At 36.0% G+C, this 27,777-nt stretch overlaps 1 protein-coding gene and 1 long non-coding RNA gene across 4 annotated transcripts in view; both read left to right on the top strand.

Annotated features, from left to right (window-relative positions):
- The window catches only part of GPM6A (glycoprotein M6A), a 370,645-nt gene that overhangs the window by 221,425 nt on the left and 121,443 nt on the right, over positions 1-27,777 (top strand). The gene's annotated exons all lie outside the window — the stretch shown is intronic.
- Positions 366-11,589, top strand: LOC115836075. The gene is made up of 3 exons (XR_004031081.1): positions 366-376; positions 10,618-10,619; positions 11,275-11,589. It is a non-coding gene; the product is annotated as an uncharacterized LOC115836075 (long non-coding RNA).

Genomic DNA, 27,777 nt, shown 5'->3' with positions numbered 1-27,777 from the left:
TGGTAATTGCATATCATAATGAGGGTCTTATGAGGATACATTCAAAGGTAAACTTTTAGACAGGACATTTGCACAGGACATTGGCACAGGAGAGTCATCCCAATGGCCATGTTATATAGTGTGCCCAAAGTTCCACAGCCTTTAGAAATGTGAAATAAATCTCAAATGAATGATCAAGATTGTGAATTTTTAAAATGTGAATAATCTGCATGGAGACACCAGTTAAAGGTTTCAAGTGCAGGAAATCAGAGGCAAAAATAAATCGTTGAGGTAATGACTGAATGAAGTGAATGCCCACAGTTAGAAGGCAAAGGAAGGAAAAGAGCAAAAGTATCAAAGATCTGCATGGAAGATCAGTTGGTGCTTTGAAGTAGAAGTTCAAAAAGGAAGGGGTTTTAGGAAGCTTGACGTGGTTGAAGTTGAGGGGGAACTAATTTCAGATCCAGAAGTAGGGATGTCATTAATGATATATGAAATATGTGTCCTTCTCTGGCTGCATCTTTTTTGGTCAATGCTGCAACAGAAGAGCTCTGGGTGCCCCTCCCTGACATCCCCTTCCCTTCATTTCTTCAGGGCATCCAAACAGACCACTTGGGATTCCTCAATCCACTTGGGCCTCTGATAGAAGCATTTGTGTGCTTGTATGATCTTATTTTCGCATGGTGGGTGTTGTTTGAGTCGTGTTATTAAAACCAAAGAAATTAATGTGAAAGTTATCTTTTTTGTTTTATTTTTTATTTTTTTGTTACTTTGCCTGAGGCTCTTTGCTTCATTTATAGACTACTTTTATACATCTCTGAGTTATTTGGTCTTGTTGGTGATGAACTATGTATTTCATTTCCTGCCTCTCCTAATATCTAGCCCTTCTAATTGATTGATCATATACGTTCTAAGGCTCCTAAATTCCTCTACCACAAGTTTATCTTTTCTACACCTTTTATCATTTAACCTGACTAATCTGAGTAGACAGAATTCAGGATTTGGCTTAATCCTACCATTAGGAAGTTTCTATATTCATCCAATAAAATGTAATATTATTATAGATGGGTGATCACAAATTCACTTATTTTGGAGATAGAGAACACACTGGGGACTAATTGTTAAATTGGTTTTCTTGCTTCTCCGAAGCACTATAGTGTCCAGATATTTTAGGTGTTATTCAGAAAACGCTGGCTAATTTGTGTAGTGGAAATTCAAATTGTCATAAACATTAAGATACATTTTAAAATAAGTTACATTCTTACTGAGACATATGAAATCATTAAGCGAAAACTATAAAATAGGTAAATATAGGCTTGGATATGCATGTGTTGAATGTGACACACTGTGTTATGCTATTTAAGTCTCACCATAACTGCATGATAGCCGTTCATGAATTCCACAGATATTTGTTGAGTGTCTACTCTGTGCCAAGCACTTGGGATGAACAAAGAGACAGAAAACTGCGCTCTTGTACATATGCACTTCCCTTTGCAGATTAAGAAATCAGAAGCTCATGCAAGTGATTTATTAAAAGTTAATACCTGGGCCTGGCGTAGTGGCTCACGCCTATAATCCCAGCACTTTGAGAGGCCGAGGCGGGTGGATAACCTGAGGTCAGGAGTTCCAGACCAGCCTGGCCAATATGGAAAAACCCTGTCTCTACTAAAAATACAAAAATCAGCTGGGCTGGTGGCAGGCACCTGTAATCCCAGCTACTTGGGAGGCTGAGGCAAGAGAATCCCTTGAACCTGGGAGGCGGAGGTTGCGTGAGCCGAGATCATGCCACTTCACTCCAGCCTGGGCAACAGAGCACGACTCCATTTCAAAAAAAAGTTAACACATGAATTAAAATATTAATTTTTTCTGACTTTAAACTATTTTTTTTTTCACCGAGCATACTGCCACCTCCAAGTTACTGTAAATTATTATAGTTATATTACCCTTTTCAAAATGAATACATGTGTATTATCTTCTCTGGAAGAAGTCATTCTTTTCATAAAGCACATTAATTTTGAACTTATAGTTATTATTCTCTTATCTCCTTTTAAAATTTTACCCTCATATTTCCTTACTCAGGTTATATGTAGTGCTAACCTTGTAGGTAACAATCACACTACCAACAGGTGGGTGTATCTGTTGCTAAAGGGAAAAACTAAGTGCAGAGATGTTAATTTACATTGTGTTTAATAGAAAAGTTTATTATTTTTTTTTAATTTATTAACTGACCTTCAGTGTTTGCCTCTAGAGATACATGGAGCAGACTGTCCCTAATTTTGCTTGGTGATGGTAGAACCTATTCTTGAGGGCCACGAGACCTGAAAAGCTGTGGTAGAACAGTACCAAGAAGGCAAACAGATATTCGTGTTGCCCCATACGAAACCCACTTACTGAACTGGAAACCACATGAATGCTATTCATTACACTCAATATTCAATATTGACAATATAGCCTAAGTTCTTCTGTGAAATATAATGTGCTTTGGAAAAGAATGACGTAAATCTGCATTGATTGAGGAGGATGTCTAGTATACATTATAAAGCTGAAACAAAATGGAAATTGCTCTAGATGTGCATGAGAGTTTTAAAATATTTTTATAGGTCGGATGATATTCATAAAGACTGCCACATCAAATGGTAACAATGATTGCATCAAGCAGGGTGAGATTTAAACAGGCACTATGGTGAGAAACTGCAGTGCTCACAGGATAGATAAAGAACAAGAGTGGGTGAGGCAGAATAAAGAAAGCATGGAGCCACTCTCTCATCATTTCCATAAGCATTTCTGGGAACTGGATAGCTGACTAGCAATTATTCTTTTTTTTCTGGAATATCATTTTGTAATACATATTTTACCTCAATTACCAACAAATGTTATGCAATAAATTTGTAAAAAATTAGTAAATTTTATTCCAACTGTATAATTGATATATATATGTATTATACTTATATGTATAATTATATAGTAATTCACAAGCTATCAATATGTGATTATATTATTGATATATCTATATATTATAATTACATAATATATAATGTTTTATTGTATATAGCAATTATGTTATTTTATATATTTAGTAGATGTACATGTTATTAAGGAGAAAAAGTTATTAGGTAGTCATCTATGTCATAGTAGAAAAATTTGAGGCATCTTTAATAAGGAAAAAACTATGTTGTTTGAGTTTTCTTCTATCCTACAGAGTTTTCTTTTCTTTTCTTTTTTTTTTTTTGTTTGAGACGGAGTCTTGTTCTGTTGCCAGGCTGGAGCGCAGTGGCGCGATCTTCCCTCACTTCAACCTCTGCCTCCCAGGTTCCGGTGGTTCTCCTGCCTCAGCCTCCCAAGTAGCTGGGACTACAGGTGCACGCCACCACGCCCAGCTAATTTTTGTATTTTTAGTAGAGACGGGGTTTCACCTTGTTGGCCAGGATGGTTTTGATCTCCTGATCTTGTGATCCACCTGCCTCGGCCTCCCAAAGTGGGAGGCATGAGCCACTGCACCCAGCCCCCCTACAGAGTTTTCTTTGTCATCATGGACCTGGGCTATTGGATGAATGCCAGTGACAGACACCAAAGTTGAATTTTAAATAGTAGTACCCAACTCTATTAATATCAGTCTAATATTTGTAGCCTAGATGTAAGTGCTTCAGCCTTCCTTAGGATAATTTTTCCCACAGAAAACATTAATCCCATAAGAAAACAGAATTCTGGTGGGCCCAACCTAGTAGTCTTCAAGTTCTACTCTGATATTTTTTAATAAGCATTGTAGAGAGTCGGAGTTGGGAAATGGTGAAAGGTAAGCAGATTACATGCAAATCTGTGCTCCATTATGTTGTGAAATAAATGAGTGATAAATTCTAAACAAAGTAGTTTGCAGAGTTTCTGCTCTATGGATAGCAAGTGGACTAATTAAAAACATTACTTTAAATGTCAAACTGTTCTTTATGGTTTGATATTAAATGTTATCAAAGAAAAATAATTCCTATCATATAATCTGAGGGATTTAAAAAATGTTTTGTTAGTTATTTTTTTACAATTGAATAAACTCCTATGGTCTTCATAACCTATAGATAACAAATTGGGCACATTGTTGATTTCTAATAATATTGAAGAGAAGTTTGAAAATTATAGTTTCTCAAATTCATTTATGCTAGTTTAATATCCTGTTGGTAAATTAATTATGTTTAAGATTTGATGTGTTTTGATATTTTCTAGTTAAAAATTGGCTGCATTACTAATTATAAAATATAAAGGCTAATCTCATATCTTATAAGTAGATATAATACATTCACTTGTGGACTCTTGTAGAGAATATTTTTATCTTTTTTTTACTAAGTTAATAAAGAAGAGAGTGTTCTCTATCTCACAATTACATGTCATATGAAGAGACAACTGCATGTTTAGTATAAATTAATACTAAAAATCCTCTATTATTTGTTGAGTACCTTACAATAGGATAAGGACTAAGAGATGTAATTTTTTTACTGTCTACTCAATATTATAATAATAATAAATAGATAATAATAAACAGGTTTGCCAAGGTTCTGAAAGGCTGAGTGCTATTTTTCATGAAGACAATAAATAAAACCTATGATCTTTATCATCTCTAGTTAATATGTCAGGCCCTTACTCACAATGGTCCCATAGCTAGTTATTGCCAGAACTGGGATTCAAACACCAAATTATTCTCCTCCAAAGCCTATGTACGTTTGCATAACAACAGTATACCTCACTATCTTGCGTTTACTTGCTATCTTCCCTACTACAATCTTCCTTTACACATACATCCTTAATAATTATTTCAATGGTCTAAAATTGAATTTGGAATTTATAAATGTCTGTTATTAAAATACGTGCACACACCCATGTGTGTATAAAACGTTTGCTTCTTTGCTTTTTGCAAAGATTATATTTTCTTTACACAGGGCTTGCTGTTGGACTTTGATTTGCATACATAGGCCTGGACGCTATGAGATTTGGAGATTACCTCACTATTGGTTTCATCATTTCAATGTATATGAATTTATTTTCCCTTTGTTCTCAGGAGCTCCACTTATTTTGTATACCTCTTCCTTTGTATATATTAAAGTGTAACAGGGTATTTCAAAAATCATGGTGAGGGTTCGATAAATAATGTGTAAGTGTGAAATTGAACAATAACATTTAGTAGGGACATTAAAACTTCGCTAGGAAAAACATATGAAACTAAATATTATTTAAGTAGGGATTCTTACTTTGCCTGTTCATGAATCTGATTTCCCAGGGCAGCTTCTTAGTCGTCGCTAACCCTTGTCATGCTTCCAAGATCAATGGTTGAATATATTAGAGACTGAACAGTTAAAATATGCTCAGAGATCTCTTGCACACCTGACTTTTTTGGCAGCAGCTCAAGTTTTGACATCATGAATCAGCACAGTTTGCTCTTTCAGTCTGAGCTTCTGTTCCTCCTTCCTGATTCCCTTCCTCATGTCAAGGTTGTGGCTAGGCCTTTGTTTGGAAGCCAAGTGGCAAGATGCATTTGCTCTTACTGTCAGTTACATGAAAAAGGCACATTAACCTAATTTTCCATAGAATTTACATATAAATTGACTTAACACAAGGGGTAAGTCAATTAAAAATGGGACACATTTAGGATAGACTCAGTATAATATTGAATTGAAATTTTTCTCTAAGAAAGTTTTATTAAGGGTCTTGCCATAGATCTCTTTTTGAAAAAGCCTTTGCCCATCGATGTGTTATCTCTTTTATTGTCCCTTCAAAAAAAAAATCTCGTTTTGACTTCTTGCAATTTTTATGGAAATTCTCACACCACAAATTAATAGCGATGTCAGGTATATTGTGTCCTTGACTTTTTATAATCAAAGGTTTTCTAGAATTTAGTGTCTTTTGAAATTTTTATTTTTTTCTCAAGGTTTCCTGTTTCATATTCTAGTCAACACAGAATAAAATATAACCACCCCTTTTGTGCTTTCATTCCATTGGGCTGATTTATAGATTATAACTTGGATTTCTGCAGCATGTTGATTCAAGGTGGTAGAGAAAAATGGCTCTGCTGTAATAAACATTGAATTGGCTTATCTGAAAAGAGTAGACTGTTTTTGGAGTACATTTTACATGACTTGCTTTATATTAATTTGTGGACTTGTTTATACCACCAGCAATTTTCCTGATTTCTTCCTTTCAGTGGTTTTGACAATTAATAGGTAGTCCTTTAAGGGAATATGAAAGCAAGGCATTTGGAAGGAAGCTGCCATTTTTCCCTTCTGCTCTATCAAATTTGCCATTTTTTTTCTACTTGATTTTGAAATACAAAATAACTAATAGTGGATAGGTAAGGATTAAAAATTCTTAAGAGAATGAAACAACATTTGAGTTAATGGAAAAATCTAGGGTTTTTAGTGAAATTCTGAATATATATGCTAAACAGCATTCCTCACATCCATTTTGTGGGGCATGACTTTGGAGAAACACCACTATAGAAACGTCATTCTTTTTATATCTTCAAAACAGAGAAAACACTTTATCCTTTCCCATTTGTGTCTTTCAGCACTACAAAATATCTGGGATCTTCATCAGATCTGTGTTTTATACCAGACTGAGTCTAGATTTTTTAATTTTCTGAAATGTTATTAGGTTAAAATTGTTTATTTGATACGGAGATATTGCTCTCAACTGCAAACATTTTGGAGATGCTTCTTCTATATAGCCTTGCAGTATTCTAGAGCAACTATAAATACTTCCAAAGATTTCTGCCTAAATTTACACTGATATGGATGTGAACCTTCTAAGCCATGGTAGATTTTACACACTAAAAATAAAAATGTTAGCACTACATACATCTGTTCACCTTATATCCTGATATTATTGTACATCCATATTGACTAATATTTTGGTCAAAATTTTGGGATCATCTGGTTTATTTTGAAACAAAAAGTATTTTATGGAAATTCTTTAAAAACAATGAATGGATGCACAGAATGTTTTAAGAATTATTTTTTTATATAGCATCAGTATTAAGAACTGAGAGATAGAAAATAACTGTTTTGCATAACTTTTTATAGTGATTTGTTAAGCTTTCCCAGGAAAAATGTCCTTCATTAGACAGCCACGATTGAGTTTTTAACTGATTAATTGTAGTTTAATGATGTAATGTTGACATTAACATGTATTCTTTGCTCTGTTGTTCAATTGTGACAAGGATCTTACCATTATATACAAGACTCTTCACTGAACAAAATATGTGTGAAATTCACTTATGACTTATTTTATCTAATAAGCTCAGTGGCTGATTGATTTTAGTTTCTCCTAAGAATTTATGTATTGTTGGATTCTATGCCAAAAGAAACTATTGGAAGTTTTTTGTAAAACAGAGGTGAGTTTGATTGTTTTATGATTTTACTGAGTTAAATTAACATCCTCATACTTCAGTGTTAGTATGAAAGATTAGAGGGGAGAGTAATCTAATGACTTACACTATTTGAAGGATTTAAATTTTATACAAATAAGATTAACATGCTTATTAATATTTTTAAATAATTACCAGGACGAGTTACATTAGATATGATGTTATTAATCCAAGAGTTAATTACTGAGCATTTTAGAGACCTTTGGTTCAGAAGACAGAAACGAAAAATAAATTCAAATACAAATTTCCTTCTCACTGGACTTGATACACATTAAAGTCTCACTGGACTTGATATACACTTCTTACTTTTACTGAACAAACATCTAAGGTAAAAACAGCGATATTAACTGAACTGTGGTCTATGAAACTTGATTGTCCTTAATGGACACTAGAGAACTGGGATTTTCAATTTTCCTGATGAATTTCACGCTTTCTTGGGTAAAAAACTTGATAGAACAGGGTTTTATGAATTTGATATGTTGATTAATGAAATAGAATTTTATTTACTCTTCCATTTAATTTATTTGGAAGGATGTATTTTTTAAAATATTTATGAAATGGTGTATCATTTTGGTTTGACAGTTTGTGTACTGAAAATTTTCCTTTCTATTTTTAAAAACAGTCTTTGTTCTTAAGACTTTGCATATACTGAAATGAGAGCTCAGGCAAGCCTTTTGTCTGGAGATGCCTATAGCTTCTACACTAGCTATTACTGTGTTTCTATGGAAACTGTGCAGGACTCTGAGGTATACACGTTTTATGTACAGTGATAGCCAATCTTTTTCTCTCCCCATCCAAATTGTTAACATATAATTGTGCTTCTGTTATTTGCTAAAGAATACAAATAAAATTTCATTACTTTCTCTCACAAGTGTGCTAATATATACATGTCATTTTGTATCAAAGTAGTATTATTTAGCATTATTCTTATTATTTTTAAAGAGTTTGATAAATACAAAATCAAGATTTACCTTGAGAATCATCCTTTTTTAGCTCTGATTGAGATATTTCTTTAAGTTCGAATGTTGAGATTTTCTTTCTTTTTCAGTTTCAACCAATCTATGCCAATTAGGTTTTCTTATTTTCTGTTTTTACTGTAAAGATGCAACAGTGAATTCTGGAAATAATTTCAGAGCTAAGCATGTGATCTGTTTAAGGCTTTGAGTATATAAGAACAGAGATTTTTCTCCACTGAATCCTGAATGGCATATGCTGATCTTACTCCATGACAGGTCAAAGTGATTTTAGTAATTAAGAAGCCTCAAATATAGAAAGCTGTTCTTCTGAAAAACCTTTCAACTGTTTTTTAATATGCACTGCAGCCTGTAAACATTAGGCTGGTAAACTTACGTAAACTGATGTTGGCTATTTATAAGGGTGGTAGGAATCACCACCAAAATATCATTGGATGAGGTTTTTCAAAATGAAGATTACACAAATCGAAAGGGATTGGTTAATTAAATAATCATAAAAGGCTTTTAGTATGCTGATTTATTCCAATGGCCCTGGCCAAGGCCTAAGGTGAATTATTGACCAAGGGGATCCAGAGGAAATTTTAAATGCCTTGAGTTTTAAGCATGTTACTTTATATTGATTGGACTTGCCCTGCTTCCATTTTATTTCTAAATACTAGATAATTAAGGTTTTTACTCTATAATGAGTATCTTTCTCTGTCTCTCTTTGTATTTCAGTGTAAAAAATGTAGGTAGAAAAAGTATGGAAGCCCACGGATGGTTGTAGTAAATAGAGAAAAGGAAGATGGATGCTGAACCCCAGAGAATGTGGAAAGTGAGACGAGAGCGTTTGGTGTGATGTCTCTGCCTTTCCTTTTAATTTTTTTTTTTCCCTCTTGCCTCCAGAGGGAGTGGACAGTAGCCAGTTAGGAAGACCTGAGGCTCAAAACTCAGCAGAATGACAGGAAGGAAGGTTTCCCAGTCTAAAAAGGGATAATGTGAAAATTGGGGTAGTTTCAAGCTCCTTCTTCTGTGATCTCTTTGTGACATTTCTGGATGAAACACTGGTAACATAGGATGCGACAGAGCTCTTTGTCAGTGATACACTCTTGCAAGCATGCAACATTCTTCTCTCATGTTGCTTCTCATCCTCCAAACCCCCTAGGACTTCAGCCTTTCCTGAGGCTTTTACTCTAACCAAAGCCTCTTTCAAAGTGGCATGTTCTTGGGATTCATTGTCTTTCCAATTTAAAAATGCTATTTACTGGAGGATAAAAATAGGAGCAGCATCCTATTTGAAATTACTGATAATAAATTGTGATTGACAGATACACTGGCCTCATATTAAGTGTTTGTGGGACAGAATAAACCTATTTACAATAAGAAGGTGTGTAGGAAACATTCCTAAGATACCGTTGTCCTTCCCCTTGTGACTGACCTGGGAGGATCAGCAAATGTGCACCGAACAGGAGAATGATGGAAGGGGCAATTCCTAGAAATGCACAGGAGAAAATGACAGGACCAAGGGTCAGAAATAAGTCTGTTGGCCCCTCATATCAAGAAAAATTAATTCAGATTACTGACAAGCAAAATTAAATTCTATAGTAAAGCAAGGAAGGTATGGTTTTCACAGAGATTTAGTCAGTGGATTTGATTAGACTATGGCAAGGCAAAGCAGCCCATTGATTGAGAAGAATAAAAGCAGGGATCCTGCCTGCTTTGTTCACCACCCATTGCACATCATTTGCTCGCTCCATGCCTGATGCAGTAATAAACATTTCTGAACTAATGAATAAATAAAATGAGCCATCTATCTGGCTAGTTGTGAGGTAATCATTGGCATTTTACTTTCATTTTATCTGAATTTTATTTGGATCTTAACTGGATTTTTTATGCTTTTATTCTGTTTTACATCTTCTAAACATCAAATGTAGTGTTTACGAAAATTCTTCTTTTTTTTTTTTTTTTGAGACAGAGTCTCGCTCTGTCGCCCAGGCTGGAGGGCAATGCAGCCTCTGCCTCCCAGGTTCAAGCGGTTCTCCCACCTCAGCCTCCTGAGTAGCTGGGACACAGGTGAGTGCCACCATGCCCGGCTAATTTTTGTATTTTTAGTAGAGGTGGGGTTTCACCATGTTGGCCAGGAAGGTCTCAATCTCTTGACCTCATGATCCCCCCGTCTCGGCCTCCCAAAGTGCTGGGATTACAGGTGAGAGCCACCGCGCCTGGCCATGAAAATTCTTAAAACTGAAAGTGAAAGCATGGAACGCACTCAAACAGCTGAAGCAGTGGGAGTGACAAAATCCAATTAGAATGTGTCAAAGATTATATGTCCACATTGCAGGGTTGGTGATGGGCAAAAGTCAAGGAAGCAGGAGCTAGGACACTGTGGCCATAATGAAGGTGAGATAGGTTAGGATAGAGAAAATATTTCCTAAAACACCCCATTCTCCCCGCTACGGACATACAGAGGAACGAAGAGGCATTACATATTTGTGACAGGTAACTTCAAAAACCTTGATATTTTCAATAAATACTTTTCTTGTTATCTGTTTTATTCTCAGAAGGTACAGGAAGCCGCTCTCAGATTAATACTAGTGAATAAGGGATGCACCAGGGATGAAGTAAGCATGTTGGCAGAAATCAGCTAGGTTGTTGTGAGTGATCTCTTCTGGGAAGCCTGTGTAGAGATAGTAAAAACAGTCCACACAGGTACCATCTAAGTGTATCTGGATATTATGGCCGATTAACCAGTAGGAAGGTGTTAGAGATGCTGCTGAGGAAATTGCACAGTGAGGTCATCCATGAGGCGGGAAGGATCAGGGCTGGCAGGGATGTTGGAATTCAGTCTTCAGAGACTGGACCTACATGGGAAAATTTTGAAAAGAAAAGTTGCACAAATACAGCACATGTGCAATGCTGAAGGAAGATAACTTGAATTAGAACAGAAGAAAGTGTGAGAGAGAAGGCTGGACAGTCAAGCAAAGGGCAGATCAAAATGGAAGTTATGAGCCTGAAATTCATTCTGAGGCGTAGAAAGCCTCTCTGAAAATGTATTACTAACACGAATGATATGGTAAAGTTAGCATTTTGGAAGTGTCATTCTGGCTGCCAAGAGATGTAATTAAGAGCTAAGAGATTAAAGGTGAGCCAGACTGGCAGCTACAGAGCTGTTAAAAGGATCTAGGTATCGGCCAGGCGCAGTGGCTCACCCCTGTAACCCCAGCACTTTGGGAGGCCGAGGTGGGTGGATCATCTGAGGTCAGGAGTTCGAGACCAGCCTGGCCAACATGGTGAAACCCTATCTCTACTAAGTACAAAAAACTAGCTGCGTGTGGTGGCACATGCCTGTAATACCAGCTACTTGGGAGGCTGAGGCAGGAGAATCGCTTGAACCCGGGAATCAGAGGTTGCAGTGAGCTGAGATTGCACTCCGGCCTGGGCAACAAAAGGGAAAACTCCGTCTCAAAAAAAAAAAAAAAAAAAAAACTAGATATCTCTTTTACAATACCGTAACTAAAAGTCATTATAATAGGTCAAAGGTGCAAAAATAATGCTATTATTCACCTTGCTATTCTACTTCCCGAATATTTTAGTGGAATGTCACATAGGAATAGAATTTAGCCATTTGATGAGACTGCTAATCAATTGAGACTATCTATGATTAGTCTTAACTTTATTCCATGTTTAAATATTTTCTGGACATTAACTTTTCCAATGGAACAAAAGCTAAGAAATATATAATGGAATGAAAGCAGTTAGCAGGCAAGTTTAGCATTTACTGTAAGGGTAGTAAGACATGGACAGAAATAAATAAGATGTGGGAATATATCATTTATTTGGTAGATGGTAGACTCTTGAGTATCATCCTGGCTCCTCTCGGAATCTAATGGTGTGCAAGTTGGCTGGCATACAACCCTGGGTTCCCAGGCCTGGCAGAGACCTCATTCAGGGGTGTTTGAATCAGTGACTATGGAGTGCATATGAGTCACAGGGAGACCCTGGGCAGAAGGGTCCATTGATTTGTATCCCTGAACTCACCTGGATCTTTTGCACAAAGTATTTGCTAATCTGATTCCTCATTTTCTCCCAACTTCAAACGCAGATAGGCCTTTGTGTTTAAATCACTTGTACATCCTAGAATTATTTCTGGGCATTTTTTCATTTAATATTATAGAATAAGGTAAATTAGGCCTGTTTTCTCAATAGGGCTCAGAAAGATTATGTGGTTTATCCATATTCACATTGCTACTCATTTGAAATCTTTCATTGAAAAGTCAAGATTTAAACCCAAGGTTGTTTGAAATAATATGCAACCATGGTTAATAAACTACCTTTCAATTGACATTTTATTATTGAGGGTTAAAATAGATATTCCTAAAAACTAAGTTTCAGATAGTACCTATTTATTTATTTATTTATTTTGAGACAGAGTCTCACTCTGTTGCCCAGGCTGGAGTGCAGTGGGGGAATCTCGGCTCTCTGCAATCTCCACCTCCCAGATTCAAGCGATTCTCCTGCCTCAGCCTCCTGAATAGCTGGGATTACAGGCGCCCACCACCACGCCCAGCTAATTTTGGTATTTTTGTAGAGACGGAGTTTCACCTTGTTGGCCAGGCTGGTCTTGAACTCCTGACCTCAAGTGATCCACTCACCTCGGCCTCCCAAAGTGCTGAGATTACAGATGTGAGCCACTGAACCCGGCTAGGATAGTACCTTATTTTCTAATCTTGCACTACACATTAATGTCTATATTTATCTTTACATATTTATGTTCAGAATGATACATAGTGCCAGATATTTCGATTCAACTTTGGTGATACATGTGAAGTATAGCCTATTATATAATAAAAATTAAAAATGCATAAACTACTCTTATGAGGGGCAAATGAACTTTCTAGGCAATGCATCGTTTTTTCCTTTTTTTAACTTAACCTTCACTATTTCTCCTCATCTTGCTTGAGTTAGTCACTATACTGAATTACCTTTTTTTTTTAGTTTTTATTCTCTTTTCTGTTTGCTCTAACAATCCCTAAGCTCCCAAGAAACACCTTGAATCTCCCCAACAAGCTACGTCATTTTCCCGTGTTTGTAATAAATGGCATCCAAGACATCTTCTATGGAAAGAATTTATTCTTTCAGTGAAAGAAATGTAGATGGCAAAATCTGTCTAATCAGTGACACAAAACTGATACATTTCCTTCCTAGAATGCTTTGCACTCTCTTATACAATATTCACAGTCTAAAACTAGAGTTTAAAAAAAATCCCTTGGAACATTTCATGTAGTTTCCCTAACTTAATCAGGTGAAAGCTTTTTCTTAGAATTTTAGTTGTCAAATTGAGCACCATCATGTTGTAATTAAGTAGTATTCAAAATCAGAGGTAATTAAAACAAATTCTTCCCCTTTCTAGATAAACATGAACCATATTGTTCTTCATAGAAGTTCCAATTTCGTTGTGTTTTCTTCTCAGTTTTAGGGGTGAACTACTATCTGTTTTGATAAATGCTAAACTAAATGCAGCAGCCTCTAAATCTCTGAAAAATATGTTATCTGCTTGAATCTCCCAAGCAGGCTACCTGATTTTTCAGTGTAGTTATCTGTAACATGTGGCATCTAAGACATCTTCTACATAAAGAATTTATAGTTTCTCCCAGTGCCAGAAACCTGGAGGCCTTGGGATGTTCTAGAGTGAAACCACCCACTCAACATCCGCATTATAACTCTGAATTCATAGGTGACAATCCTGTGTCTGCTGAACATATTTAAGGAAATTCAAACTTTCTAGCTAGTAATGGAATGCATGCAGGAGAAAAAATGTTTATAAAACTCCTAAAATGCATTACTGCCCAATGGCTGAAGCCATAACTACAGCCACATATTTTATTAGATGATGCACAATTGGTGTGTAGTTACTTTTATTAAAAGTCTCCTAAAAAAAGTGAAATGTGAAAAAACTTTCCTCTAAAATAATCTGTTTTCTAAAACATGCTGGATTTCTGGTTAAAAACTGGACAAAGAATTCATAAAGGATTTCTTGATGTTTTAATGGTAAAGCCACCCAGTCAGGGGTTTCTGAATTTGGCAAAGATTTGCCGTACGTAGTGCAAGCACATTTTCTTTGGCCAGGTTACAAGCAGTTTTCATGTATAGAGAAATCATCTTCCTGTCCCCCACAGGAGTGTCACCTTCTCACAACATATGTAGCGCTACTCTGCCAAAACTGGGGCAGATTTTGAATCTTGGCTTTCAAGATTTATTCCATCTGTGGCTCATGATCTTTTCTATAAACTCTCTGACTTCTTTGAAAAGAATAGTATGTATCTTCAGGAGAACTGATGTGCCCACTGAATATTTAAACAGTACTGATAGCTTTTATTTCAGGAAAATGTGCTAGACTCATTAATTATAAAATGGAAGAAGAGAAAGAGTAGTAGTCCTTACGTTTTACTGCATACTCTTTTCATGCCCTGAAAGGCCATGATTGAAACAATGGATTGGCTCATTAACTGCTGAAAAAGTTTATGATTACAGGGGAAACTCAGAGGTAAAGAGTAAGTGGAGGCCGGGCGTGGTGGCTTACACCTGCAAACCCAGCACTTTGGGAGGCTGAGGCAGGCAGATCATCTGAGGTCAGGAGTTCAAGACCAGCCTGGCCAACATGGTGAAACCCCGTTTCTACTAAAAATGCAAAAATTAGCTGGGCGTGGTGGCAGTTGCCTGTAATTCCAGCTACTGGGGAGGATGAGGCAGGAGAATTGCTTGAACCTGGGAGGCGGAGGTTGCAGTGAGCAGAGATCATGCCACTGCACTCCAGCCTGGGTGACAGAGTGAGACTCTGTCTCAAAAAAAAAACAAAACAGAAAGAGTAAGTGGAGGCACTGATCTTCTAACACTTCTAACACATCATTAGACAATGTGCTCTGCAGAGAGCACTGCATCAATGATAGGTATATTAGATCAATCCAAATCCATTTTATTTATAAGTTAATATATCAAAGGCAAACAGGCACAACAACAAAAGCAAAATGAAGCTAGTGATCAAAACTTAACTGACTAGTGTAAATTGAAATTGCTTTAATTTCATTTAATCGGGATTGACATTTCTTCAGATTTTTTCCTCCAGATGAAGTCTTATTTTACTGAGCGAATGTTTTCCTAACATGATTAGAGCTGCTGCTGCATTTCAGAATCGCTTACCTTTCTAACCCTTTTATGTTCTTCATCTATAAAACTTAAGGGATAAAATAAAGTTGATTAAATTGCTAGTCCTAATTTCTAACATTTTATGAAAATTTTAATTACATGAACTATTCTAGAGATCAAAGAATAACATTGACTTAAGTACCATATGAACTTTCTACTTAAACGAAGAATATTTATCTCTTACTGTGAAAACCCCCAATGGGCTTACAGTCTCATGTAGGACCAAGTAGTTATACTAATAAGCAGCCCCAAACGATGCAGAATAATGAATCATAAAGAACCAAATTATTTCAGTTCATTTCAAAGGACACCCTAATGTTGGGGCACCCTGATCTGGATTGGAAGGTGATTTGGAGAATATGACATATGAATAGAGTCCTGAACAATGACCAGGACGTTGTTAAATGGAGAATGGTTAGGTGTGTGTGGGGGGATGGGAATTAAGACAGCATTTGAGAAGTTTCTAGAACAGTGTGGTGCAGAGAAGATGTGAAAAAGGTTGATTTCACTGGGGCAATATGAAAAGAGAGCTACGAAATGAATTTGGGGAGCAAGTCTGAGATCAGATCATACAGAGACTAATAGGTCATAGTGAGGATTGGGTTTTTATTTTAAGAGTAGCAGTAAGTCTCTAAAGGATTTGAAACAAAGAGGTGACATAATGGGTATAAAAATACTGTTAGACTGAAGAAATAAATTCTAATATTTAATAGGACAGTAGGGAAATTATAGTTAACAATTATTACATATTTCACAGTGTTTAGAAGAGAAGACTTGTAATGTTGTCAAAACAAAGAAAAGAGAAATGTTTGAGGTGATGGATATCCTAATTATCTTGATTTGATCTTTACAGGTTGTATCCATGTATCAAAATATCACATGTACCCACGAAATACGTACAACTACAATATATCAATAAAAATAAATTCTTAAGAGATTCCCTCCACTGTGTTTGGTGGAGAATAAACTTAAGATGGTCAAGGCAAGAAGGAAGAGTCCAAGTAAAATGGTGGTTTGGTCTAGTGTAATGCCAGTGATAATAAAGAAAAGTGGGAGAGGTCAAGCTGTTTGCATACGATTTGAAGATGGGCTTTACATTGGTAGGGAGGAAAGGAGCGTGCTAAGAATGGCTACCAGGCAGCCAGGTGCAGTGGCTCACGCCTGTAATCCCAATACTTTGCAGGGGCTGAGGTGGGTGGATCACCTGAGGTCAGGAGTTCAAGACCAGCCTGACCAACATAGAAAAAACCCATCTCTACTAAAAATACAAAAATTAGTGGGGCATTGTGGCGTGCGCCTGTAATCCTAGCTATTTGGGAGGCTGAGGCAGGAGAATCACTTGAACCCGGGAGGCAGAGTTTGCAGTGAGCTGAGATGGCACCATTGCACTCCAGCCTGGGCAACAAGAGTGAAACTCTGTATCAAAAAAAAAAAATAATAATGCCTTTGGGTTGAGTCACTAGAAGAATGGAGTTACTGGAGAAGGTTAAAGAAAAATTTAATATGGATGTGCAAATAAAATAATTCAGTTGGGGACATATTAACTTTGAGATGTATACCAGATATCCAAATCAATATGTCAAGGAGATACTTGGCTATCAATTCTGATGTTTTTATTATATTTTTGAAACAGTGAGTTTCACAGTTCATTGAGGATATACATTTTATCTTTAGATATGAAGGATGAGTTCTGTACTGGAAAGGTATTTGTCCTGTTTAGAATGAAAACAGGTTTCCCCAAATCTTGTATTCTTATTTTCTCAATTTGTATTTGGAAAAGAAGCCTATTGCATGACATATGTTATCTATAAAAGCAAGCCAAATATACTGCTAAAATCATAGCCACAAAGTAGAAACAAATATCCATCACCTGATGCATGAATAAACAAAATGTGGTATATCCATACAATGGAATAACATTCAAGCATAAGAAAGAATGAGGTACTGATACATGCTACAACATGGATAAATCTTGAAAACATTTCGCTAAATGAAAGAAGTCAGGCATAAAAGCACGTGTGTAGCATGATTCCCTTTATATGAAATACCCGAGCTAGGCAAATCCTTAGAGATAAAGCAGATGAGTCACTGGTAGGTGCTCTAGGGAGGCAGGAGATGAGGCAGGACTGCTTAATGGGGACAAAATTTTCCTTTGGGATGATGAAAACGTTCTGGAATTAGATAGTGGTGATGGTTATACAACATCATGAATGCACCAATTACATTGAATTGTACACTTTAAAATGGTGAACTTTATGTCTGTGTATTTTACCTCAGTACAAAAGAGACCAAAAAATATTTTATTTGATCTTGTTACTTATTGACTAAAACAGCATTTCCAAAATCACGTTTCTGATAACTGCATAAAAAGTACTCAGAAAATAAGTCTGATAACACTAACTGCAGAACTTCACAAAGATGTTGTTATAATCTATTAATATCAACAGTAGTTTAGGATTTAAAACATTGAACATTTTTCACTGGAGAGTAAAAGCAAATTTAAATTAAATTATTTTCTTTGGATATATAGGAGACTGTTTTTTAAAAAAGCCTGTTTTCTCATAGTAGATCTAATTCCATAAGAAATCACTGTTATTACTCAGTTTATTAATGGGCCACGTACAATATTCTATTCCACATTGTTAAATAAAGAGCCTACTCTTAAATAATCTGGGGTTATTCTTTATCATTGCATTTTTCCCTAGATAAACTGCATTTAATGAGGACCTATTACATAAAAGAATTTGGCTTATCAATAATTGGAAAATAAAATTAATTTTCATTGGTCCTTAAGTGGGTTTATGTTTATTTAAAACCTCAAAATTTTAGTAAATTAGTCAAAAGAATCTGATTCATAAAAATAATATTACCATTAAAAGACAAAATACTTGATGGCAATCACAGGATGGAAACTAATTTTATGAGTTCATTGATGTTCATCCAGAAGGGAAAGATTAGTTTTTAAAAATGCATTTCTGGGCCAGGCACAGTGGCTCATGCCTGTAATCCCAGCACTTTGGGAAGCCGAGGAAGGTGGATCACAAGGTCAGGAGTTCGAGACCAGCCTCGCCAATATGGTGAAACTACATCTTTACTAAAAATATAAAAATTAGTCTGGCGTGGTGGCAGGCACCTGTAGTCCCAGCTACTTGGGAGGCTGAGGCAGGAGAATCGCTTGAACCCAGCAGGCAGAGGTTGCAGCGAGCCGAGATCATGCCACTGCACTCCAGCCTGGGCGACAGCAGAGTGAGACTCTGTCTCAAAAAAAAAAAAAAAAAAAAAAAAAAAAAAAAAAAAAAAAGCATTTCTGTAAATGGAGATAGCTTTGAAAATGTATTGAAAAGTAGTTATTGCTAATGAAAAAACTAACAGCGTCTATTTTTTAACAACTTTATAGATATATATTTTACATATAACATTCATCCACTTAATGTTTACAATTCAGTGGTTTTTAGAACACAGGCAGCATTGTGAAACCATTACCACAATCTAATTTTAGAACATTTTTCTTACTCCAGAAAAAAACCTTCTAACTATTAGCAGTCATTCCCCATTTCCCTTCCCTCTCTCCCAGTCCTATGCAACCACTAATCAATCTAGTTTCTGTCTCTATAGATTGGCTGCATCTACTTTAATCCATTTTGTTTCTTATTTCTGTTTTTGTTAGTGTTTGAATTAGACGCTCACCCTGGGGGTTGTGGGGAAAGAAAAAGCAATCATCTGCACTGGCCCTCGAGACATGCATTTTCACGTGTGGCCAATTGCACAGATACGCATATGTTCTTGTTTTGTTTTGTTTATCCACTGGGAATCACTTTCCCATAATTTTTTTTAATCGAATGCCTTTTTATAATATTCATGAATAATATTTTATCTGTCTAGAAGTGAATACTTAGATTCAGACATTTAAATCCTTTGCTGTCTTTTATTGATTTCAGTCAGAGTTTAAATACATTTCATAATAAACATAGCAATACTCGATAAAAGACTAGCAAGCTGGTGCTAAATATAGTGAATTTACCCTCATGGCTTCAATATGTGACATATTGTGAATGTTAGTGCTAGTCTAAATGTTGTTGAGTGAATGAATGAAAGAATAAATAAATGAGTGAATAAAAATATGGCAAACATGTTATATGAGCAATAGAGCAATATATTATTAATACCAATTATGATGTTCTTGGCTGAATTTCTTTTGTGTTTGTTGATAATATTCAGTGGCATCCCTGCACTATATTAAAAACTTAGCAAACTGTCATAAAATGCATACTAAGTGTCAAGTGAGCACAGAATGACCAAGGGAATTCAAAGCACATTAGACCAGGACACTTGCATCTGAAGAACTCCTAATCTTTTTCAGACATTGAAAGCTTATTATGGCCCAGCACAGTGGCTCTTGCCTATAATCCCAGCACTTTGGGAAGCCAAGGTGGCTGGATTACCTGAGGTCAAGAGTTCGAGACCAGCCTGGCCAATATAGTGAAACTTCATTTCTACTAAAAATGCAAAATTAGCCAGATTTGGTGGTGCATGCCTGTAATTGTAACTACTTGGAAGGCTGAGGCAGGAGAATTGCTTGAACCTGGGAGGCAAAGGTTGGAGTGAGCCGTGATAATGCCATTGCACTCCAGCCTGGGCAACAAGAGTGAAACTCAATCTCAAAAAATAAAAAATAAAAAAAAATAAGTTTATTATTTGGCTGGTAAGAAACTGTTGATGTTATTTATCATGTTCCTAGACTAGAAATGGTCAATTAATTTAGATTTTATAATTTTTATTTTTACTCTTTTGTCAATGGAGAGACATTACTCAGGTGAGTTTTATTACTTTAAAAAACCTTTTAGTATATTATTAATTATTAAATTATAGATGTCCAAATAATTATAACCTACATTTTAAATCTGTTACTTAACTATTTAATTGTGGCAAAATAGATTAAAAACAATTGAATAAATGTGTGTAGCTTTTGTAGGTCAATGTGTATCTGAAATATTGGTAGAAGGGTACCTGCTATATTTTAATAGAAATACAGTATTATGTTATAGTAACATTGTCACATCATTCAACACATATTTATGGAGATCATATTGTATGCAGCAGTGTAGCGATTAAAATTTTTGCACTAGGCTGGGCCCAGTGGCTCATGCCTGTAATCTCAGCACTTTGGGAGGCCGAGGTGGGTGGATCATGAGGTCAGGAGTTTGAGACCAGCCTGGCCAACATGGTGAAATCCTGTCTCTACTAAAAATACAAAAACAGGCAGACGTGGTGGTATGAGGTAGGAGAATCGCTTGAACCCAGGAGGTGGAGGTTGCAGTGAACTGAGATCGCACCATTGCACTCCAGCCTGGGAGACAGAGCAAGACTCCATCTTGAAAACAAAAATTTTTGCACTAAAGCAAAGGCTACTCCTTTCTAGCTCAGTGTAGATCTTGACCAGTGACTCTGAGAATGTGTCATTGCTTCTCAAAGTGATACATAACTTTCTCCCTCAGTAACTCTGGGATAAGAATAGCACTTCCCTTAGAAGTTTTTATGAGAATTACATAAAATAATAAATAAAAAGATCTTAATACTAGACTTAGTATAAAATACAATTTCAATAATCGTTAGCTGTTATTCTAATGGCACAGTCATTCTGTGGTCATCAAGATGTTTTTGATTGTCTATTATTACTGTTTATATTTCAGATGTACCCAGACAAACATTTCTCATTCTAAAAGTCCTATTTTTCTGTTGTTTTATCCCTAAGCAGGAAAATCTCGGTGTATATCTCTGTGTCTATTTCTCTCTCTCTCTCTTTGCCTGCATTTATTTAATGACTGAATGATTCACTACTCATGGAGCTCTAGTTTTATAAATATTCCCTATGGTTTTCAGTTTATATGAAAAGTATTCTTTTCCCATGATTTTCATGTAATTTATAATCATCATTGGAATCTTGATTTAATCTTTATAATCTGCATTTGAATATATCTTAAACCTCTAAAACGTATTTCCTCAACATGAGAGTTTTTGAGCATATATTCATAAAATGCCCTAGAGTTTTACAATGTGAAGAGATATAAGAGATAAAAATAGTCCCCCCAAGGTTGTTGTGTTGCTTGTCTCCTCATCTTTTCTCAGATGCCTTCTTATACATCTGTACCTGCTTCTTCATTTTGAGTTTCACAAATATTTAATTCCATAAACACCTACCTATTCTTGGGAATCACTTGGGGACTGTCGAAAATTTAAAAATATACACATGGATCAATTTGATTGGAGGAGAAAGTGTTTTAGATGTATTTATTTAGATTTATTTTATTTTATTATTTTATAATTATTTTTGTTGAGACAGATTATCACTCTACTACCCAGGCTGGAGTGTAGTGGCGCGATCTCGGCTCACTGCAACCTCCACCTCCCAGTAGCGATTCTCTTGCCTCAGCCTCCAGAGTAGCTGGGATTACAGGCATGCACCATCACACCGGGCTAATTTTTGTATTTTTAGTAGAGACTGGATTTCACCATGTTGGCCAGGCTGGTCTCTAAATCCTGATCTCAGGTGATCCGCCTGCCTCAGCTTCCCAAAGTGCTAGGATTATATGGGTGAGCCACTGCGCCCAGCCAGATTTAGATCAAAACATAACATTCTTGTATTCTTTCTGGTAATATTCTATAAAAGATAATCTCTTTCTTATGAAGGAGAAAATTGCTATATCCCCTCATTAATATACAATTCCTCATATTTTAGAGATTAAATTTTTATTATAAAGTGACACATAATCATGGTAAAACTTCAAAAGCTGTGGGATGGTATAAAAACAAATTAACAGTCCCAATTTAGCCCTTCACAAACCCCAGTGTTCATTTCTGGGATAACCATCATTCACAGATTTGTATCTTCCTCCACATTTTCAATTCAAATACATGATATGATTTTCAACTCATAATCCTTAAATAAACTGAGTTGCTTGTTGGAGTTGCATGGGTTGATTGCCAGCATAGGTTTGGAAGTCTTTTTTAAGGAAAAGGAAAAGACCCTTGAAATTCATAACAAAAATTATTTAGCAAGCTATGTTCAAAAGGGAGAAAACGGATAAAGACAATTTTATGCCTTTTACAATTTAACCTCTTATTGTCTTGATACTTGATTTTTAATGCTAAGTTGTCTTGAAGAATTATCTATGTATAATTGAAATCACTATTTTCTCTTGCCCGCCTGTATTCCTTTAACCCCTGTTTAGTTTGGTTTTCCTTTATCAAAGTCACAAAACCATCATCATGAGGCAGGTAACCACTTATGAAACACTCATACAGCTACACACAGCAAATAACTGGCCACTGTGTTCAGACACTAACAGTGAGATTTGCGGGCTCAAAAGTGCCTTCCGGAGCATCTGTACCCTGACATGCTGGCACTCAATGGACACTGAATAGTTTTTGAATGGCTGATTGCATGAACTATAGATTTAATTTTGCCCAATATTGTTTTTTATAATAGTATAACTGTGTGCTGCATGCTAGACACTGCAAACAAACCTCAGGTCTCAAGGAGAGTAGATTCTAGCAATTTTTGTGACTTCATTTGCCACAAAATGGAAGAGGCTGTCTGCCTTGCATAAATTAGCATGAATTTGGAAATAAAACTTGATGTTGCAATCCCTTTTAAAAACAAAATAGAAAGCTGACCGCCTCCTGGGCACTGGAGGTGAACTGCATGTTCAGTGTGTGATTTTGTATCCCCTGCTGTGCCTCAGTAGAGGACAGCGGGATGTACACAGCATCTTGTATTTATTTTTATGTACTAGGACTTTCCTACTGTTACAACCCCAGGAACAATCTTGGAAAAACATTCTTTGTTTCTGTAAATCTAAATAAATTTTCTCAATGTTCCTTTTAGCATCTATAAAAAACAGTCATTTTTAGATTTAATTTGCTATTTACTCACTGGTGGATCAATTGATACTCTCTGCCAGTGTCTCCTAAATAACACTCCACATTTAGGCAGTGCATTACAGTTAGAAAGCTATTTTACATACATAATCATATGCTTGGAATTGGTGAAGCCAACAGATTTGATTGAATCTGGCTAAACTTAAGACTTTCATCATATCACTTGCTATTCCTTATTGACGTCTTAAAAGCTGTTATCCATTTTCTTAAAAATGTTACTGATGAGAAAGCAAAGTACCTTGATTTTCTTATGGCACTTTATATTTTTTCCAATTTTTAAAAAAGAAATGGAATAAACAAGAGAATATATGACTTACTAAGCATTTTTTAATGTCCCAGCCCTGTGTTGGATGTTTTAAAATGAGTAATACAAATGTTAATTCTTACAGTAACTCTGACAGATGACTCTGGTTAATTTAGGAAACAGAGATTTGGAGAGGTTCAATGGGTTACTTTGGATCACTCCCTGGGGAAGTGAAGGGCCACAACTGGCAGAGGCCTTTCCTACTCCAGAAACTGAACTTCTTGCATTGTGTGATGGCACTTACTTCTCCATTCTTCTGCTTTGGTTGTAAACATTAGATTACATAACATACTTACAATTGTGTCACTGCAGTTTTATTTTATCACGATATTAGGCTTTTAACCTCCTTTTAATTCCATTTCTTGGCTAATCTGTTCAAACATGTATTATCTGTACATTTTCATATGTATTCGGGTTCTATGAATGGTTCTTTGTTCAGTCAACCAAGTGTTACCCTTCTTCCTTCTTGGATACAGGGCTGCTGCCTCTCTTTCGTCTTGTGGTAATGCTTTCTAATGAGCATATGATTCTCTGAGATAATCTTCTCATTACATGTCTTTTTCCTTGAACTTTAAAATTAAGTCTTATAAACCAATTTACCCAATCTCTGATTGTGTAAATGATGGGTTGTTAGATTCCTTGCTAAGAAATGCACTTTATGCTGAGAACATTCATTTTGAACCTAGTCTTTGCTAAAAGCACTAGTGGAACTGTGTATATTCCCCATTTGAGTAACTGATCATGATTGTGCTTGTTAGTTACTTATCCATGTGTAATACATTTTAGTGACATAAAACAACAATGAACATTTTTATATCCCATGATTCCTGTGGGCCAGGAATTTGGGAGTGGCTTGGCTAGACAGTTCTGAATTGGGGTCTTTAATGAGCCTAAAATAAAATGTGAATGGTGGCTGCAGTCATAGGCAGTTCTGGCAGGGCTGGAGCATCCACTTCCAAGGTGATTCATTCACCTGCTCATGGCTGGTCCTGGCTGTCAGGGGGAGTCCTCAGTTTCTCTCCATGTGTGTGTTTAGACAGGAATGCCTGTGCATCCTCATAGCTTCACTCTGACTTCTCCTAGGGTGACTAAAGCAGCACTCCCCTGTATAAGCTGGCCTCAGGAGGGGTACACTGTCACCTCTGTCACATCCAATTGGTCACACAGATAACACCTAATGCAATGCTGGAGGAGACTATCTAAGGGCATGAATACCCCAAGCATCCCTGGGAGTCATTGTGGAGACTGGCTGCTACACATTCCCAGAGGTAGCCTCCAGTTCGCCTTCCTAAACCCACCCATTGCTCCATATTTGCCTTCATTACCTTGCTACTCTTTCTTCATAAGCTAACTAATATTCCCTTTATCCCCAGAGTTGCCTTGTCTGCTTACAATCTCAATTTACTTTGAGATGTCAGTATTTTATCAAAGGGGCAATTGATTTTACTTGTCCTTTTATTGCTTATCACCTAGAGTATTTTTCAATACTAATTCAAAGTGCATGACTATTAATGATTGCATATATTATTTAGTGTGTTTATTCCACCGTGTACAGGTGTTTTATAAGTTCGTATACCTAGTTCTGAGATTTTTTTCTAGATTACACATCCTTCTGCCCATTAGATGTGTCTGCTTTTACATCCCAGTGACAGCTCAAATTTATGTCTCTCTGTGCTTTTCCTTCTACTGGCTCCATGTCCTATCCTGTCAAACTCAATGAATGGTTCCACCATATCTTAGTCTCATAAACCAAGTACTGTCAGTAATTTGGAGTTCTTTTCTTCCCTCACACACAACATGAAACCAGCCAGAGTGTTTCATGGAGTCTAACTTTTAAAACCTTTCAAGATTGCCATATATTCTGCCTCGCCATTGCTACAGCCGTAACTCAATTCTTGTCATTCCTTTACTGAACTATTTTGCTAATCTCTATGTTTTCACCATTCTTTTCATCACTCCATCAGAAACCCATCCTTCAGAGAGCTTCCAGAGCATTCTTCCCAAAATGCAAGTGTGAGCATATGCCTCCTATGCTTAGGATCCTTCAGTGGCTCCTTACTACCTTGCAACATAACCCTACTCTCTCTTCTTTCCTTGTCTTACCACTCCCTCCACCACCACATCTAACACCTTCTAGAACATGCTAGATCTTAATCACCTAAATAACTTGAAATTCCTAACACATCAGACCTTAGCTCCTATAGTGATATGATCAGCCTTGAAACCTTCTCTCCTCCTCTTCTTTCTTACCTACTGAACAGCAACTAATTTTTCAAGGCTCAGTACAAAGCTTGCCTTTTTTAGTTTGCCTTTCTGTCTTCCATTTTCTCTCCTCATAGTCTGCAGGTCTTGTGATGTCAATGACTATGACTTACTCTTTCCAAATCTCTTGAGATCATTGTAGTCACTGACACACAGAAGCCATCAAGTAAAATGCTAATGAATGGAAATAGAAATTCATTCATTTGACCTAGGTAGGTGGATTACATGAATATTTGACTCATCCAGGAACACCACATAATTACCTACAACACAGGTTGTGTGTGAATGCTATTCCTAGGCAATTATCTGTTGGGCTTGCAGAGAAGTAAGTACTACTAACGTAATTGGAGAAAACTTTTCTATGCAGTTTTGAAATAGAAGCAAATTTATACTTTCTTTACCACTAGTTTGAAGTTTTACATTAAGGAAAATGAGTTAGTTTTTCTCATTTCCTATTTAATGTGTTAGAACATAAATAAACATTTCAGCTACCCTGAACCTTAATTCTTGAAAATATTATTGTTGACTGCATGATTACAGAGATTCATTTTAGAATTGAAAAATCTCTTGCTTCTTGAAAGCTATAAGGTAAATTTTATGTTTAGTCTTTCTGACTGCATTTGAAACCTTAAAATGTTAATTCTGTAGCATTCATGTAATTACAGAGAAGAAAATAGAAGTTATTTTAGGTAGAGCTAAGGATACCATATTTGTTTATTTTTTTCATTTAAGACATCTTTTAGTACAGTTATCACATTGTCAACCAGAAATGCCACATTGTTTCTACATTATTATTATTCTCTTTTTTCTTCTGTAACAACAACCAATTATATTTCCTTGGGTCTTTATGTTGTTATGATCCAAGTGTGAAAGTGCTTGAATTAAGAAAGGTTAAATGTTTTATTTTTCCCTTATAATATTATAATGTTCAAATTACACAAAAAAATTTTTTGAAGATTTTTTTCTTTAATTCTTGAGACATAGTTGAAAAGTGCCTACAAAATGTGTAATTGTGTGCATGTGTGTTGGCGGGGAGTAGACAGAGGGAGAGAGGAAGGAAGGAAGGGACACAGAAATTGAGATGTATTTGCTTTAGAGCAACAGGAATATCAAATCAATGAATATTTCACTTTGTTGTTGGAATAGAATGGTTGGGCACTGACATCTGGAATTAATAGCTGAGAAGATGAAGGCAGAAGAATTATCTCTATTTTAATTAGATAAATAATTTACAGCTCTACACTAGCCTTGTCTGTGTCCCTGAATTATGCATTCTATGGTAGGTAAAACAAATGTGAATGTACTTCTAGATACTGGCCTTGCCTATCATTCCTTCTGTAGTTTGAGTGCTATTATTGTGCTTAGAAGTAAATAACCATGAACTTTGAAAGAAAGTACCTACAAACAATGTAGTCCTAAAGTTTAACATTGAGCATTTTGGGATTATTATTCCTACTTAGGTTAGAGCTTTGCAGTTGAACACAATGTGTTTAAATTATGTAAATAGAAATACAAATTTAACATGAACCCACTTGTATATAGAGAGTTAGAACTTTGGGATATTTTTTATCCTTAGATGTTCTTTTATCTTTTTTTGCTTAGAAGTTACTTTTGGGATCAAAAGGATTCACTTTTCGTGTGTTTAACATCTACCTTTCAATACCTTAATCCCTCTCCCTTAAACCAAGGATCTTGTTGTTGTTGTTGTTCTTATTGTCACTTAAGCCAACTAACTT

The sequence above is a fragment of the Nomascus leucogenys genome, chromosome 7b, assembly GCF_006542625.1.
Source record: "Nomascus leucogenys isolate Asia chromosome 7b, Asia_NLE_v1, whole genome shotgun sequence".
Lineage (NCBI taxonomy): Eukaryota > Metazoa > Chordata > Mammalia > Primates > Hylobatidae > Nomascus > Nomascus leucogenys.
This window is presented reverse-complemented; position numbering and strand designations above follow the sequence as displayed.